General features: G+C 48.6%; 1 protein-coding gene across 4 annotated transcripts in view; it reads right to left on the bottom strand.

The window, feature by feature from the left end:
* NR6A1 (nuclear receptor subfamily 6 group A member 1) overlaps positions 1-12,043 on the bottom strand; it is a 98,502-nt gene that overhangs the window by 43,424 nt on the left and 43,035 nt on the right. The window lies entirely within an intron of this gene.

The raw sequence follows: 12,043 nt of genomic DNA, 5'->3' as shown, positions 1-12,043 counted from the left end.
CATATCTATTTCTCAACTTATTTTTTTAATACAGCTGTTTGAGCAGACCTGGGATGTCCATTAGCCAAACAATAATAATGACCAATTGTTGTGACCTCACTCACATTTGTATTAATAGTGTATCTAAAATCAATGCGGTGTTCCCGTGGTGCCCCCGTGCAGAAGGTAACCCAAACATCAGCAGGGCTGCGCTGGGTCGGCTGCACTGGGTCGGCTCCCTGCAAGCCCCAGCCTGGTCTCAGACAATGGCCTGGGCAGATGCAGGGCAAACGACAATTTACAAATACTAAAACTAACCCTTTTTGCTTTTTAACTCTTTTTTTCCCCCCTTAAGTAAAATTTATATTTATTTTTGAGAAAGATTTTTAATTCTTTATTTAAAACAGTTCTCCATGTCCAACGCAACTCGGACCACCACCAGCAGTCTCCCACGTCCTCTGAAATGCAGTGCTGGCAGCAAAGCCAAATGGCTTCCCTTTACGCAGTTTGTCACCGTCAGGAGGGTTTCTTGGCCTTTACATTTCTTCTCAGAACAAACACAGATGTTTTGGGGGCCTTTGTGAATTCAGGGTGCATGAAAGTGGTTTATATTTTTAATTTGTCCTTTTCAACCATAATCCTACACCACATCCTGAATTCCCCAACAGGTTCCACTACCAACAGCATGCTTCCATCATTGTTCACTTTTTTATTTTATTTTTATATATCTGCAATTCACTTCTGAAGATGTCTGTAAAATCATTACTGCACCACAGTATTCAGTATCCCGGCCTGGAAGCTCTAGCCAGGTCTGCTGGGGGAGAAGCTGCATCATCAGAAGAAATTAGCGGCAGCTACACCTTAAAGGCAACAAGTAGCACAGACTGTGCTTGAACAAATACACATACTTGCAATTTGCAAATACAAGTTATCCAGCAAATTGTTTCTAGAGCATCCAGGGTTAATTAGCTGATTTCTGACAGTCCAGGCAGAGGCTTATCTTGAGGAGAGAGCTCAGAGCCTTTTAAGCCTATCCAGGTATTTATACAATTTATACACCCCTGGATCCAGCTGGAAACTGCTGGACGGATTGCCTGGGGAATAGATCCCAGAGGCGAGAAATTAAACCATCCTCAATGAAGTACCCTCAAAGATGTAGAGATGCTCACGGGGAGCTCTTGCTGCTTTGCCATTGATTTTAAACAGAAACCAGCCCAAGACTGGCCTTTGCCATGAGGTTCTGTAGGATCTGGGACCAGGTCCATAAAGGCTCAGTGACTTTTCAAAGTCCTACATTTCCTTTCACCAGATCCCAAAATGATGTGGAAACCATCTCAAACTGGAAAAGCAGGAGCCTGAGGTGATGCTGTGTTGGAGCACAGCTGATATGTGGCTATTTAGTAATAATTTAGTAATATTTAGTATATTGCATGACATCTAATAGCACAAGCAGGTTAATGCCTAAGTAAATTACTGAAACAGTGTGTCTGTATGGGACCAAAAGAGACAGACCACCAGACGTGGAGCCAAGACCGTAGAGATTTCCAGCTTTTATGCCTTGCAAGTGGAGAGGCTCCAAGTTCCCTGTACAGCCGGCAAAGAACAGCATCTCTTCCAGCAGCTGTCTCAGACGCAGCTGCCCGGCAGAAGTCAGGGACCTTAATGCCTTGTGCAGGAACCTGGTACTCAGAGGAAAACCAAGTTAGGACAGTGATTACTTCGTAACAGATGCTTCTAAATTGCCTGCTGAAGGAATCCACCTTTCTCCATGACTGCCCAGGGACAACAGCCCCTGAATTAGGGGGGTTGATTTCCCCTCATTAAGCGTGTCCTAAGCTGCACTCTGCTGAAATGACCATCCTCTTTACAGCCAGCGCTGCACACTCAAGAGAAACACTAAAATGTCACAACACCCACTGCTCCTACCCCAGGTTTACTAGTCTTGCTGTGCTGGGAATGTGAAACTGGCAGATTACCTAAAGCAAACCAACCCTCCCCATTCCGCCCAGGGGCCGAGAAGCAGTGGCACTGGCGACATGGTTGTGGCAGTGCATCAGCATGAGCTATGGCCAGCAGGGCAGGCAGAGCTGCCCTTCCACCACTGCCTTCCACCACTGCCCTTCCACTGCCACCCTTCCACCACTGCCTTCCACCACTGCCCTTCCACTCCTGCCCTTCCACCACTGCCCTTCCACTGCCACCCTTCCACCACTGCCTTCCACCACTGCCCTTCCACTCCTGCCCTTCCACTCCTGCCCTTCCACTGCTGCCCTTCCACCACTGCCTTCTGCCCTCACTGCCTGGCAGCCGTCTCCATAAATAGTCCCAGGATGCAGCGCACCCGGGTTTAGCCTGAGGGATCCTCTCCAATGTGAGGTGCTGTAAGAAATGGGAGATGATTTTAGAGAAAACATGTAAGATTCAGATTTGAAATTAAAATTACCTGCCCCAACAACCGTTCCTGGATTTTGGCAATAAATTTTTGAAATTCCAATCGTATTATATTTTCACATTGCTTATTTAAGATAAGCCAACTCATTTTCCAAAAGTTAAAAATTAAAAACTGCACTAGTGTTTTTATCATCTATCTTGAAAACAAGGCAAACAAAAAACTCCCAGTGCTCACCACCAGGCATCTTATCAGCAGAAAAGACGGGGCTGTTTGTGCTGTGTTGTGATGACTTTGCAGCACACGTACTACAGAAAGCAGACTTTGCTGCTCACAAGAGAGGCTCTCAGCAATCAGATTCACATATCTGAGCACAGCGAGGGTGGCATACCGTGTGTTAGAACAGGCTAAATCACATCTAGCAAGTTCCTACACCAGATTTAGCAAACTGTGCTTGCGCTACATTTATATGAGGAAATGCAGGATGTTAGATGAAGGCCGCACTGGAATTGAAACACAGTCAATATTTGGTTAAATCAAGAATTAGCCACATAGAGTTCTATAGATTCAAATGCCACTTAACAAAACAGAATATAAATACCCAGAGGGCAGCAGCACCCCTATTTCAGGCAAAAAAGACATCCACTTCTTCCTGCGTGGATTGTCATCCCTGATAGGAGTCTCACCAAAACCTTGCTTATTATTTGTAACAGAACATAAACATTTTCCTTATGCCCTCAGACAGCAATCCCAGAGGAATCGCCACACCCACACCTTCATGCACACTACCGTGTAGAATATAAAGCACACTGATCTAGTCTCATCCACCCACTAAATTGCTCCAAACTTTTCCTCACACATATTAGCTAGAAGTCCAGGCAGAAGCTGCTTTATGCAATGGCAATATAGCGAGTGCAGGGTGACAGTCTAACATGGTGTCCTGCTGAGATCCAAGAATAGCAATGCCTTAAAAGGCAGCGATGTTGAGATCACAAGGAAAAGAGAATTAGGGCACAGCTGTGGAGTTCTGTAGGCTAAAACATAGACTCAATATGTCAGAGAAAATTAAATCACAGAGCTACATGTAATTTCTAGTCTCATTTATAACTTAGATGTAGCCGTGCAGAATTGGTACTTGGGTCATACATGTGAGTTGCTGTGTTTCTGCACACAGAACTGGAAAATGAAAAAAAATTTAAAAGAAAAAACAAAGGAGTTATATGCAAACAACAATATGCACACCTATGTTTTGCACAATGTTTACATGCTCTTGCAGCTCAAGCACGGTTTTATAGGCAGTCTCCTATCTGGCTCTTGAGGACAAACAGAAAAGCCACAGCACTGCCTGAGAAACAAGCCGAGCTCACAGCCTCACCTCCAGTACAGAACAAACCAAAAAACTAAACCAACACGTTAGCAAGCGAAACGTATCTGAAAAATGCCTATGTTTTCCCATGGTTGTCAGGAAAGAGCCTTCCTCAAAAATGAAGGTATCAACACTTCTAACAAGCTTTTGCACAGGCTTCTTCCCCTGTGAAGAAGTGATGTTCTTACATTTTTTCAGAACAGTATCTATGTATAAATTTGCTGCTATTTCTTTATGCCTGAAGTGCAGTACTAGCTTCTCCTCTAAAAGCATTCAATATCCATAGAATACAGTCCATTATCCTCTGCCAATATCTACTGTTGCAATCTGCGTCCAACTAATTAATTTTGCGGGATGCCAGGGTCTGTAACTGCCGGCGTGAGAGCTGTGCTTTGAGCCGGGAGGTTGCACATCTTCTCCCGGCTCCAGACAGAGCTCCGGAAGGCACCATGCCAGGGAGCACTACACGGAGCTGTTAGCGGGTAAGGGCTGTGCATGCAGTGGGACCCTGCGGATGAAAAGATGGCCCTTGGGCAGAGCAGGACAGCCTCCTCCAGCTGAACTCCATCCCCCCCGGGGAGCAGCCCAGCCGTGCCTCACCCAGCTCCAGGCTTTACCTGACAAGAAGACTTAAATTATCTCTGTAAAAGGCTCTGAAGGCCAGGGACAGATAGAAGCTGGAGCAGAAAAAGAAACTGGCAACAAGGGAGCAAGAGGCTGATTGGGACGAGGCATACATGGCGAGCTTTCCTAAATAACTGGTACTTGAGTGCCAACGTGATAGAGAACAGCAAGAAAACAGAGGTAGGAAGGTGCACATAATTACGACTTTGTTTAGCTAAGTATGTTTCCTGTGGAGCTTACAAAGCACAACTGCATGCAAAGCATGCAGATTTGTTGGTATCAGCTATCTTTTGTCCCTAAAGAGGTAAATTATATACCTGATCTGTATACAAAGTTGAAAAACTGTTAAGGGTTGTGCCTGAGCTGCAGAGCGAGCTGTGGACTAACAACCTCCAGGAGCCAGCTTCTATGAAGGGATAATATATGGAGCGATTTCACAAGGGGTAGAGAGTTCAGCAGCCGACGAGCAGGGAGAAGGTAGAACAACGCAGCGAGGGACCCACGTGGGCAGCCCAGCGAGGGTCTGGCCAGGGCACGGCATTCATGGGACGTGACCCGTCCAGCCACCTCCCACCGCTGCAGTGTCAGAGCAGCGCGCATGTGACACTGCTTGGGAAAAGTAGGAACATGGCATCATAGCCATCCCATGGGGAATGAGACGGGCCAGAGTGCAGGGGTCGAGCAGGAGCAGTGTGTGACCCCAGTTTGCAGTGAGGAAGGTGGGAAGGCTGTTCTGGGAACTGCTAGTACCGGGAAGGGTTAATATGGCAGCCCTCAAACACAGGTACTGCACACAGGGGTACACCACAATGTAATTAATACCGAAAATGCCAAATGGTTGAGATTAATTGTCTTTCCAGAGCAGAAATGCGTACTACCGACTCCAAGGCACAGCCTAGTTCATACATATGCAATGTTGTTCACAAATACCACATGTGGTGCACAAAACAATCCTGTAAATGAGGATGCAAAATGAGGTCACTAATTCTCTCAGAATATCTTTTGAGCGAAGGCTCATTGCAGCCACGCACGTCACCGCCGTCCGTCCACGCTCGGGCCCCGCGGTGCCCCGCTGCCCTCCTGGCGCGGCCGGTGGGAGCTGTCAGGCCGCTGCGGTGGGTTTGCGGCGTGCGGCTGCTCCCAGCGCTGCCTGCCCTGACCCACTTTCCTGCAGTATTTCTGCATAGCGACAGAGGTCCTAGCAGGACAAGTGTCACCTCCCAGCCCACGGGATTCTCCATTTCCTATGGCTTCCACTGGAAGAATGTGTTCAGCATTTACATGCAGGCACACACAAGCATGGCACTATGCATCAATGTACGGGAAACGCGTACAGCCGGGGAAGAGAAGGAATTAGAACAACAGGAGATCCTGCTCTCGGCTGCAGAATATTCTTCTGAAGTCGATGCAGGGCTGTGAGAGCGGCTAAATCCAGCCTGGATGCCCCTAAGTGCCTGGGAGAAGCCTGGCGGTTCCCTTCTGGCTAAAGCTCTTTTAAAGGGACTTTGCTCGTTTCTCTCCAGTGGGTCTGAGCATCCCCGTTACCCCGAATCAACCCTGACCTTTGACTTTGACCAAAAGAAATCCTAACATACTGAGCCCACCAGAAAATTATTATTCCTTCACTACACCCAGCCAAAGCTCTGGCTTTGCGAGGAAACACGTTTTTCCCCACCCCAAGCCCTGCACACCTCACTTACTGTCCTTTTCCCTATTCACTCAGTCCCTACAGAATTACAGTTATTGACTGCAGATGCACTTGCAGTTCTGATGTCATCTCCAGGATTTTTCTTTTTTTTTTTTTCCTAGGTGAAGCATCTATATTTCCTCCATTCTGAAATCTTGTGCTGAAACTATAACAAGCCAAAAATCTCTTCAATGGGAAATTTCACAAACAGAGGATTATGACTTCAGCTACAGAATAAGCAGCAGGAGCAGATGGAACTCTTCAGAAACAATGATTCCATTTTCATGCAAATTTCCTTAGTAGTTAAAAAAAGACGAAGAAAAAAAACTCAAGATATCAGAATGGTTTCTAAATGGAAGGTTTTTGAATGATGCTAAAAGCAAAGGGCTGGTAGCTCTCCACGATCCCAAGCATTTTAGCAGCAGCCAGGAAAAAAAAAAAAAAGCATGACAAACTAAAACCAGACTCTGTACCTCCTCAGAGTCGTGATAAGAGAAATGGAAAACAGAGTGAAAGTGTATTTTAGTTTTTATGATTTTCAACATCATCAGCTTTGTGATAATGCATACTTCAGAGCTAATTCTTATGCTCTTTAAGAGCACAGACTTCATTCATGAAGCAGCATGACAAAAATTCTTTATCCACTTGATGACTACAGAAGGTGACAGCCACCGAGAAAAAGACAGCCACAGGGACACTGTCGGAGTGCTAACCTGCAGCGTTCCTCTCTTTGAGTACAAGTGCTCCCCTGATTACAAGAATATAGACATGCATTTTTCATAGCTGAAATGTGGAAACTGAGCCAATTCTTTTGTTATTAATACTGGCAGCATACCCTAATAAACAAATACATGCACAGTTAGCAGACCCCGTTTCTGGCTTTTCCACTGACTTGTTGCTTGGTTTTGGTCTTATGCCTTCTTTTTCCCCTCTTGTTTGCTCCCTGAGTGAGAGAATTCAGGCTGCTCCCTGGCACTCGGTGTTGGGAGGATAATGGACTCTGCACAACATGCAGCACAACTGTCTCTGCGCCGCACCGTAGCAGGGCATGCTATGCTGGTTTGTGTTCAGAATGCATGTTACTGGTAGTAAACGCGAATACTTTGGAAGACCTGTGCAATCCCACTTTTACAGGCTACTTTTTTTTTTTAAATGAGGTTTTGAAGCAGAGAGGAAACTATACGCACAGAAAAGCAAAAACGAAATCCACTGCTGCCTGTCACTGCTTGCCCCCTGCATGATGCAGCAGGGGAAAGGCAGCCGCCAGGTCTCTTCCCACACAGCGTCCGGATGCCAGCAGTAAGTTGCTGCCCCCGGAGAGCCGGGCAGCTCCGGCCGCGGTGCCCAAAGAGTGGCCAGCTGCTGACAGGGCTAGCAGGGACAATTCCTTCAGCCTACCCACTGCAAATTCAAGTGTCCTTCCTGACATGGTCTTTCCCTGATGCTGCGCCTGAAGTTTTGTAGCGAGTCTTCATAAATCTCTGTCAATCCTGTCAAATGACTTCTATCTCGCTCAGCATCATGCTGATTTTTTAAAAATAAATTTTCTCCTTCCTTTCTCATGCAAAAGAGGTACAACGCCAGCTTTAAATAAGACTGCAAAGAGTGTTAAAGTAGAGGCCTCTGAACTGTGTGTTTAATACCAAGAATACTTCTGTTTAATCACATTCTACCTACACTTATCCCTTCCATCATGGCACTGGCCAAATCTTTTCACTTTGAATTTGCTCTCAAACTGAATCTCCTTCCTTCGTCATCGAGTTAGATGGATTTAAGTAATGACAGCTACCAAAAAGACAGAGCACATACAAAATAACTCCCAAAAATGGGCTCAACAAGGTTTATTTTCAAGCCTTTCCTTCCTTCCCTCTTAGCAGAAGCATGTACAAGTAGAAACAGTTTCCTCAGTTGATCCTCTCATACCCAAATTAACTTTTTCCAAACTATTTTCTTAAATAATTTGTTTCAGTCTTGCCTGAATGAACTCAGCAATAGACACCTTTCAATCACCCAAGGAAGGGAAGAGGAACAGCAGTGGGGAGGGGTAGGAAGAGCCTGGCTGGTCTGACCAGGGCAGGGCTACGCAGCATGTCACTGGAAGAGGCAAGGTTGTGCGGTGCAGAACTCCAGGCTCCTCTGTCAGAGCCAGGATCGGCTCACTCAGTTACTGGGTTTTGGTTTGGCACGACTTAATTCACACTCTTCAGAAACAAAGAGCAAGGAAAACCAGCGATTGGGACCTCATACCACACTACCAAAAGGATGGCACTTCCACCCCATATGGAGCAGCAGGAACTTGGCTCAGCACAGCCCTCAGCTGCAGGAACTACTTTAGAGTAAAAGAAGTGCTGGCCTTCGCACTGAGGGCTGCTGTAACATTTTAATAAAATGCAATGAGTCCACTGAACGGACGGTAAAACACTGTATCATCATGAATTTGCCTGAAGGCATCTCTGTCAGTTAAGCCCCTTTGCTTTCTCTTCACCCCCCTGTCAAACTGTGTCTCCGCTAAGAGCCAACTCTCTCGTTTCTACATACTCTTGCTCCCACATTTCTCACACACGCTTCAGCTGTTAGCAAAGCTAACGTCACTGTGCACGATGACCACACTAAGCCAGTCTTGCGCCTTCCCTGATGCCACTACAGTGACGGGGCCGCCAGCACCCATCAGAAGCACAGCCAGGAACGCGATTCTCTACCAACCAGCAGCAGGTCCCAAACAGTCCCAAAAGCCCACGCTCAGATTAATGCTCTGAGTTTCTCTGTAGCTACAATAAAGATGATATAGGGGAAGGAAAAAACAAGTATCTATCATTTAAGCCCCCATTTCTTAGCTTGCTGGGCTTTACGGTATGAAGTGAAATGAGACACATGTGACCCAGATGCTTGCCCGTCTGGGTCAAGTGTGTTGGATCTGAGCAAACTCACTGGAAGATTTTTCTTTCCTCCTTCCCCTGTCTTGTCACCGCCTTTCTCCAAGACAGGAACTGCCAGAAAGACTCAAGAATAACTGGGAGAAGCACAAGGGAGTGCCGGCATTACCCCACTTTCAGATGCCTCAACAGACCTCCATTGCTTTTTCCTTTTGACTTGGGTAAATTTTATGCAGCAAAATATCACACAAAGTTGATTACAGCACTGTAAAATGGCGTAAGGGTGGAAAACTGGGTCAACCCCCCACCTCCTCCTCCCAGCCCCATTGTCACTGACAGGGTCCTGCAGGGCCCAGCTCCTGCTCGCAGGAACAGCCACAGCAGAACATCCCTGGCTGCGCTGCCCTTGCCTGGGGAGCTTGTTCTTCACGACTGCTCCAGCAGTTCGTTTCCCGATGGGAAATGATGTTTTCCATAGATTCAGTGAAATGCGGTTCTAATTTAGTCATCGTAATGTACATCCAACTGAACAGGACCTAGTGTTTTGATAATGAGAGCAATATAATTAGGACAGGCCTCAAAATATTCATGTAACTTAACCGTTTGCAGACCCCCTCTGACACAGGAGACAGAAAGAGGCATCTGGAGACTGACATACGATTACGTTTCTACACTGCGCCAAAACACTGTTCCTTCTTCTAGACCCTAACATTGCATATTTCAGGACTTCCATATTATGTCCGCAGATCTTAAAATTGCTTTACCAGAGGACTTCTGACTCGTAGTTGCCGAAGTTTTAAAATTATCACAGTCTTGTGTTAGGCAGACAGCACTGAAAAACTGCTAATTCAGGATTTCTAACGTACCAAGAGCACTAGGCTGGAATCCAGGCTAGGCTATAGACCTGAATGATCTTCAGTACAATTTTCCCCACTTGTTTGCTTTTTTAAAGCAAGTCTTAAGAATAAAGCATTAGCAGAAAACACAAGGATATTCCATTAAACAAAAACGATTTCATTACTTGGCTACCATATGGGATCTGGGAAGTAGGTCTATGAAGCCATGCATGGGAGTCTGTAAAAGCTCCTAGAGTTCAGTAGCTGTTGAGATGGCTTGTAAGGACCACACTACCCTCAAGGACACTCTTACAGTTTCTTTTTTTTTTTCATAAATAGGATCAAAGATACCGTATGCTGTTCAGCCAATGTGACCCATAACTGACCACTCAGAAGCACATTCATACCCCGGCAAGCACAAGAAGATGTATTTTAACAACAGCATCAACTACATTTCAGAAGAATTGTCAAGTGACTCAAGAAGCGAAGATAATCTTTGAAAGGGGAGGCAGAAAGGAAGCTGTCTGGAAACTGGAGAAGTTACTAGAATGGTTATTGTGGGCAGAACAGACAGCAGATAGGAGCTATCTCCTTCACACTCACAACAAGGAGGTGGGAACCTCTTCATCCACATCAGTAGCAGCTGCGTGACACTGATACGAGCCTGGGTCACCCTTAAAGCACCATATTAACCTTTTTTCCTCCCTCCACAAACTGCTTCCTTTTGGATGAGTTCCATGTAACTAATTTTTTTTTTAATTTCATTTTCCATTTCTGCATTCATCCAGCTCTCGAGGGTGAATTCTATGGAAATCCATGCCCAGCGTGCCTGGAGGGACCTCTGACCCACCATCAGGAGGGGCTCCTAATGCCAGCATCGTGACACATCCAAAAATGCTCAACAAACCCAGGCTCTGCCAGATCAACAAGGGGGCATGAACCACATTGCTGCCGCCGCACCTTCCTCTCGACCTGTCACCTGCAGCTTCCCCAGCGTGTGCCCCGGCCCCGGGGCACTGGGGCTGCCAAAGATCCAAAGCAGAGGAATCCGGCACCAGCAGTGGGTTATTGCAGGCGTTGTTAAAAGCATTTTAACAGCAGCAGAAGAGAAACAGAGACAGAATGTCAGAGAAAGAGAACCTTTCCTATGGTGCATGTTCCATTGGTTGGAAGGCACCTCAGGAACCACCCAGCCCTGCCTCCACTCCCCGGAGGCAGGCCACTGCTTTGGTCTCCCTGTGTCAAAATGTCCTCAGAGAGGAGAGAAAAGGCCAAGGACCAAAAGCAGACTAAAAAGACTGTAAAAGAATGAGAATGAGAAGATAGGGCAAGTACGTTAACTTCTCCCCACTCATCTCCATGGTCTCTTGTTGCCACTGAAAACACTTTACTGAGTTGGTGCGGCCTCGTTCGGCAGCTCTGGAGCCACCCGGTGAGCTGCGGTGCTGCTGTGACACGGGGACGCGGCACTGGCCAGGCCTGGCAGCACCTCTGCCCTTCGTTAGGCCAAACGTAGCAGGACCCTTTCATCAGCGGGTGGCCTCCCTGGGGACTGCGTCCTCGGCACCGCATGGCGGCCCTGCAGCAGTGGCCAGGGCTGCTCCCGCCGCGCCCCGCCGGCAGCGCTGCCGCTAACGGGGCCCTGCGAGGCCGCTGGGCTGTCACCAGGCTGTCACCGGCCATCACCGGGCTGACACCGGGCTGTCACTGGACATCACCGGGCCGTCCCTGGGCTGTCACCGGCTGTCATCGGGCTGCCACACACCGTCCCCAGGCAGCTGTGCCGGCGGGATGGGGCGGGGACCGGCCAGCCGCCCCAGGGGGACAGTCCTCGCGGTGTCCCCCCCCGCCCCGCCCGCCGCAGCCCCCGCCCCGCCGTGTAAAGGCGGCGCGGCCCGCACTGGCGGAGTGACCCCCGGGTCAGGCGCGGGCCGGGGTGCTGCCCGGTGGCCCAGCAGGGCCGGGCTGAGCCCGCGGGGGGCGGCAGGCGCGGCCGGGCGGCGCTGAGGAACGGGTCGCGGCCCCCCGGGGCCGGGCACCCCCGAGCGTGCTCTTCGGGACCGGGGCTGACAGCTCCACGGCGGGGCTGAAGCGATGCGCTTCCCGGGGTGGGGAGGTGTGCGCGCCGGCCGCACCGGACCCCGGTCCGCTGCCGTCGGGCGCTGGAGGCGGCAGCGGGCGGCGGCGGCCCCGTCAGACACCCCGGCACCCAAACAAGCGGCCCCGCGGCCCGGCCTGCGCTCCGCCGCCGGGGGGGCCCTCCGGTGCGCGGGCGCGGCCCAATCAGGA

The sequence above is a fragment of the Falco biarmicus genome, chromosome 9, assembly GCF_023638135.1.
Source record: "Falco biarmicus isolate bFalBia1 chromosome 9, bFalBia1.pri, whole genome shotgun sequence".
Classification (NCBI taxonomy): Eukaryota; Metazoa; Chordata; class Aves; order Falconiformes; family Falconidae; genus Falco; species Falco biarmicus.
This window is presented reverse-complemented; position numbering and strand designations above follow the sequence as displayed.